Consider the following 7,041-nt stretch of genomic DNA (forward strand, 5'->3'; position numbering starts at 1 on the left):
TCTTCAAAGCTATCAGCTCAAAGAAAAAAAAGCAACACACCACTCCCGGGAAGGCTTGAACCTCCAACCTTTCGGTTAACAGCCGATCGCGCTAGCCAATTGCGCCACGGCGACAGTCATGCTCCACTCTCACCTCCGTCAGAACTTTTCTTCAGAGCTATCAGTTCAAAGAAAAAAAAGCGCCGCACCACCATCGGGTGGGCTCAAACCTCCAACCTTTCAGTTAACAGCCGATCGCGCTAGAAAATTGCGCCACGGAGACAGTCTTGCTCCACTCTCACCACCATCAGAGCATATCTTCAAAGCTATCAGCCCAAAGAAAAAAAAGCACCGCACCACCACCGCGTGGGCTCGAACCTCGAACCTTTCGGTTAACAGCTCATCGCACTAGCAATTGCGCCACGGAGAGAGTCCCGCTCCACTCTCACCACCATCAGAACATATGTTCAAAGCTATCAGCGCAAAGAAAAAAGCAACACCACTCCCGGGAGAGCTCGAACCTCCAAACTTTCGGTTAACAGCCGATCGCGCTAGCCAATTCCGCCACAGAGACAGTGCTGCTCCACTCTCACCACCATCAGAACATATCTTCAAAGCTATCAGCCCAAAGAAAAAAAAGCGGCGCACCCCCACCGGGTCGGCTCGAACCTCCAATCTTTCGGTTAACAGCCGATCGCGCGAGCCAATTGCGCCACGGAGACAGTCCTGCTCTACTCTCACCACCATCAGAACATATCTTCAAAGCTATCAGCCCAAAGAAAAAAAAGCGCCGCACCACCACCGGGTGGGCTCGAACCTAGAACATTTCGGTTAACAGCCGATCGCGCTAGCCAATTGCGCCACGGAGACAGTCCTGCTCCACTCTGACCACCATCAGAACATTTCTTCAGAGCTATCAGTCCATAGAAAAAGAAGCGCCGCACCACCACCGGGTGGGCTCGAACCTCCAACTTTTCGGTTAACAGTCGATCGCGCTAGAAAATTGCGCCACGGAGACAGTCGTGCTCCACTCTCACCACCATCAGGACATATCTTCAAAGCTATCAGCGCAAAGAAAAAAGCAGCACACCACTCCCGGGAGGACTCGTACCTCGAACCTTTCGGTTAACAGCTCATCGCACTAGCCAATTGCGCCAGGGAGACAGTCGTGCTCCACTGTCACCACCATCACAACATATCTTCAAAGCTATCAGCCCAAAGAAAAAAAAGCACCGCACCACCACCGCGTGGGCTCGAACCTCCAACCTTTCGGTTAACAGCCGATCGCGCTAGCCAATTGCGCCACGGAAACAGTCCTGCTCCACTCTCACCACCATTAGATCTTATCTTCAAAGCTATCAGCTCAAAGAAAAAAAAGCAACACACCACTCCCGGGAAGGCTCGAACCTCCAACCTTTCGGTTAACAGCCGATCGCGCTAGCCAATTGCGCCACGGAGACAGTCATGCTCCACTCTCACCTCCGTCAGAACTTTTCTTCAGAGCTATCAGCGCAAAGAAAAAAGCAACACACCATTCCCGGGAGGGCTTGAACCTCGAACCTTTTGGTTACCAGCTCATCGCACTAGCCAATTGCGCCACGGAGACAGTCGTGCTCCACTATCACCACCATTCCAACATATCTTCAAAGCTATTAGCCCAAAGGAAAAAAAGCGCCGCACCACCACCAGGTGGGCTCGAGCCTCACACCCTTCGGTTAATAGCCCATCGCGCTAGCCAATTACGCCACGGAGGCAGTCGTGCTCCACTCTCATCACCATCAGAACATATCTTCAAAGCTATCAGCGCAAAGAAAAAAGCAACACACCACTCCCGGGGAGCTCGAACCTCCAAACTTTCGGTTAACAGCCGATCGCGCTAGCCAATTGCGCCACGGAGACCGTCCTGTACCACTCTCACCACCATCAGAACATTTCTTCAGAGCTGTCAGCCCAAAGGAAAAAAAAGCGCCGGACCACCACCGGGTGGGCTCTAACCTCCAACCTTTTCGTTTACAGCCGATCGCGCTAGCGAATTGCGCCACAGAGAGAGTCGTGCTCCACTCTCACCACCAACAGAACATATCTTCAAAGCTATCAGCGCAAAGGAAAAAGCAACACACCAATCCCGGGAGGGCTTGAACCTCAAACCTTTCGGTTAACAGCCGATCGCGCTAGCCAATTGCGCCACGGGGACAGCCGTGCTCCACTCTCACCACCATAAGAACATATCTTCATAGCTATCACTGCAAAGAAAAAAGCAACACACCACTCCCGCGAGGGCTCGAATCTCCAACGTTTCCGTTAACAGCCGATCGCGCTAACCAATTGCGCCACGGAGGCAGTCCTGCTCACTCTCACCACCATCAGAACATATCTTCCAAGCTATCAGCCGAAAGAAAAACAGCGCCGCACCACCACCGGGTGGGCTCAAACCTCCAACCTTTCGGTTAACAGCCGATCGCGCTAGCCAATTGCGCCACGGAGACAGTCCCGCTCCACTCTCACCACCATTAGAACATATGTTCAAAGCTATCAGCGCAAAGAAAAAAGCAACAGCACTCCCGGGAGAGCTCGAACCTCCAACCTTTCGGTTAACAGCCGATCGCGCTAGCCGATTTCGCCACAGAGACAGTCCTGCTACACTCTCCGCACTATCAGAACATATCTTGAGAGCTATCTGCCCAAAGAAAAAAAAGCGCCGCACCCCCACCGGGTGGGCTCGAACCTCCAACCTTTCGGTTAACAGCCGATCGCGCTAGCCAATTGCGCCACGGAGACAGTCCTGCTCCACTCTCACCACCATCAGAACATATCTTCAAAGCTATCAGCCCAAAGAAAAAAAAGCGCCGCACCACCACCGGGTGGGCTCGAACTTCCAACATTTCGGTTAACAGCCGATCGCGCTAACCAATTGCGCCACGGAAACAGTCCTGCTCCACTCTGACCACCATTAGAACTTATCTTCAAAGCTATCAGCCCAAAGAAAAAAAAAGCAACACACCACTCCCGGGAGGGCTCGAACCTCCAACCTTTCAGTTAACAGCCGATCGCGCTAGCCAATTGCGCCACGGAGAGAGTCGTGCTCCACTCTCACCACCAACAGAACATATCTTCAAAGCTATCAGCGCAAAGAAAAAAGCAACACACCATTCCCGGGAGGGCTTGAACCTCGAACCTTTTGGTTACCAGCTCATCGCACTAGCCAATTGCGCCACGGAGACAGTCGTGCTCCACTATCACCACCATTCCAACATATCTTCAAAGCTATCAGCCCAAAGGAAAAAAAGCGCCGCACCACCACCAGGTGGGCTCGAGCCTCACACCCTTCGGTTATTAGCCCATCGCGCTAGCCAATTACGCCACGGAGGCAGTCGTGCTCCACTCTCATCACCATCAGAACATATCTTCAAAGCTATCAGCGCAAAGAAAAAAGCAACACACCACTCCCGGGGAGCTCGAACCTCCAACCTTTCGGTTAACAGCCGATCGCGCTAGCCAATTGCGCCACGGAGACCGTCCTGTACCACTCTCACCACCGTCAGAACATTTCTTCAGAGCTATCTGCCCAAAGAAAAAAAAGCGCCGCACCCCCACCGGGTGGGCTCGAACCTCCAACCTTTCGGTTAACAGCCGATCGCGCTAGCCAATTGCGCCACGGAGACAGTCCTGCTCCACTCTCACCACCATCAGAACATATCTTCAAAGCTATCAGCCCAAAGAAAAAAAAGCGCCGCACCACCATCGGGTGGGCTCGAACCTCCAACATTTCGGTTAACAGCCGATCGCGCAAGCCAGTTGCGCCACGGAGACAGCCCTGCTTCACTCTCACCACCATCAGAACATTTCTTCAGAGCTATCAGCCCAAAGAAAAAGAGGCGCCGCACCACCACCGGGTGGGCTCGAACCTCCAACCTTTCGGTTAACAGCCGATCGCGCTAGCCAATTGCGCCACGGAGACAGTCGTGCTCCACTCTCACCACCATCAGGACATATCTTCAAAGCTATCAGCGCAAAAAAAAGCAACACACCACTCCCGGGAGGGCTCGAACCTCGAACCTTTCCGTTAAAAGCTCATCGCACTAGCCAATTGCGCCACGGAGACATTCGTGCTTCACTATCACCACCATCCCAACATATCTTCAAAGCTATCAGCCCAAAGAAAAAAAAGCACCGCAACACCACCGCGTGGGCTCGAACCTCCAACCTTTCGGTTAACAGCCGATCGCGCTAGCCAACTGCGCCACGGAAACAGTCCTGCTCCACTCTCACCACCATTAGATCTTATCTTCAAAGCTATCAGCTCAAAGAAAAAAAAGCAACACACCACTCCCGGGAAGGCTCGAACCTCCAACCTTTCGGTTAACAGCCGATCGCGCTAGCCAATTGCGCCACGGAGACAGTCATGCTCCACTCTCACCTCCGTCAGAACTTTTCTTCAGAGCTATCAGTTCAAAGAAAAAAAGCGCCGCACCACCATCGGGTGGGCTCAAACCTCCAACCTTTCAGTTAACAGCCGATCGCGCTAGAAAATTGCGCCACGGAGACAGTCTTGCTCCACTCTCACCACCATCAGAGCATATCTTCAAAGCTATCAGCCCAAAGAAAAAAAAGCACCGCACCACCACCGCGTGGGCTCGAACCTCGAACCTTTCGGTTAACAGCTCATCGCACTAGCAATTGCGCCACGGAGACAATCCCGCTCCACTCTCACCACCATCAGATTATATGTTCAAAGCTATCAGCGCAAAGAAAAAAGCAACACCACTCCCGGGAGAGCTCGAACCTCCAACCTTTCGGTTAACAGCCGATCGCGCTAGCCGATTCCGCCACAGAGACAGTCCTGCTACACCCTCCGCACCATCAGAACATATCTTGAGAGCTATCTGCCCAAAGAAAAAAAAGCGCCGCACCCCCACCGGGTGGGCTCGAACCTCCAACCTTTCGGTTAACAGCCGATCGCGCTAGCCAATTGCGCCACGGAGACAGTCCTGCTCCACTCTCACCACCATCAGAACATATCTTCAAAGATATCAGCCCAAAGAAAAGAAAGCGCCGCACCACCATCGGGTGGGCTCGAACCTCCAACATTTCGGTTAACAGCCGATCGCGCTAGCCAATTGCGCCACGGAGACAGTCCTGCTTCACTCTCACCACCATCAGAACATTTCTTCAGAGCTATCAGCTCAAAGAAAAAAAAGCAACACACCACTCCCGGGAAGGCTCGAACCTCCAACCTTTCGGTTAACAGCCGATCGCGCTAGCCAATTGCGCCACGGCGACAGTCATGCTCCACTCTCACCTCCGTCAGAACTTTTCTTCAGAGCTATCAGTTCAAAGAAAAAAAAGCGCCGCACCACCATCGGGTGGGCTCAAACCTCCAACCTTTCAGTTAACAGCCGATCGCGCTAGAAAATTGCGCCACGGAGACAGTCTTGCTCCACTCTCACCACCATCAGAGCATATCTTCAAAGCTATCAGCCCAAAGAAAAAAAAGCACCGCACCACCACCGCGTGGGCTCGAACCTCGAACCTTTCGGTTAACAGCTCATCGCACTAGCAATTGCGCCACGGAGACAGTCCCGCTCCACTCTCACCACCATCAGAACATATGTTCAAAGCTATCAGCGCAAAGAAAAAAGCAACACCACTCCCGGGAGAGCTCGAACCTCCAACCTTTCGGTTAACAGCCGATCGCGCTAGCCAATTCCGCCACAGAGACAGTGCTGCTCCACTCTCACCACCATCAGAACATATCTTCAAAGCTATCAGCCCAAAGAAAAAAAAGCGGCGCACCCCCACCGGGTGGGCTCGAACCTCCAATCTTTCGGTTAACAGCCGATCGCGCGAGCCAATTGCGCCACGGAGACAGTCCTGCTACACTCTCCGCACCATCAGAACATATCTTGAGAGCTATCTGCCCAAAGAAAAAAAAGCGCCGCACCCCCACCGGGTGGGCTCGAACCTCCAACCTTTCGGTTAACAGCCGATCGCGCTAGCCAATTGCGCCACGGAGACAGTCCTGCTTCACTCTCACCACCATCAGAACATTTCTTCAGAGCTATCAGCCCAAAGAAAAAGAGGCGCCGCACCACCACCGGGTGGGCTCGAACCTCCAACCTTTCGGTTAACAGTCGATCGCGCTAGCCGATTGCGCCACGGAGACAGTCGTGCTCCACTCTCACCACCATCAGGACATATCTTCAAAGCTATCAGCGCAAAGAAAAAAGCAACACACCAATCCCGGGAGGGCTCGAACCTCGAACCTTTCCGTTAAAAGCTCATCGCACTAGCCAATTGCGCCACGGAGACATTCGTGCTTCACTATCACCACCATCCCAACATATCTTCAAAGCTATCAGCCCAAAGAAAAAAAAGCACCGCAACACCACCGCGTGGGCTCGAACCTCCAACCTTTCGGTTAACAGCCGATCGCGCTAGCCAATTGCGCCACGGAAACAGTCCTGCTCCACTCTCACCACCATTAGATCTTATCTTCAAAGCTATCAGCTCAAAGAAAAAAAAGCAACACACCACTCCCGGGAAGGCTCGAACCTCCAACCTTTCGGTTAACAGCCGATCGCGCTAGCCAATTGCGCCACGGAGACAGTCATGCTCCACTCTCACCTCCGTCAGAACTTTTCTTCAGAGCTATCAGCGCAAAGAAAAAAGCAACACACCATTCCCGGGAGGGCTTGAACCTCGAACCTTTTGGTTACCAGCTCATCGCACTAGCCAATTGCGCCACGGAGACAGTCGTGCTCCACTATCACCACCATTCCAACATATCTTCAAAGCTATTAGCCCAAAGGAAAAAAAGCGCCGCACCACCACCAGGTGGGCTCGAGCCTCACACCCTTCGGTTAATAGCCCATCGCGCTAGCCAATTACGCCACGGAGGCAGTCGTGCTCCACTCTCATCACCATCAGAACATATCTTCAAAGCTATCAGCGCAAAGAAAAAAGCAACACACCACTCCCGGGGAGCTCGAACCTCCAAACTTTCGGTTAACAGCCGATCGCGCTAGCCAATTGCGCCACGGAGACCGTCCTGTACCACTCTCA

The sequence above is a fragment of the Rhipicephalus microplus genome, unplaced genomic scaffold (assembly GCF_043290135.1).
Source record: "Rhipicephalus microplus isolate Deutch F79 unplaced genomic scaffold, USDA_Rmic scaffold_26, whole genome shotgun sequence".
In the NCBI taxonomy this organism is placed as follows: Eukaryota; Metazoa; Arthropoda; class Arachnida; order Ixodida; family Ixodidae; genus Rhipicephalus; species Rhipicephalus microplus.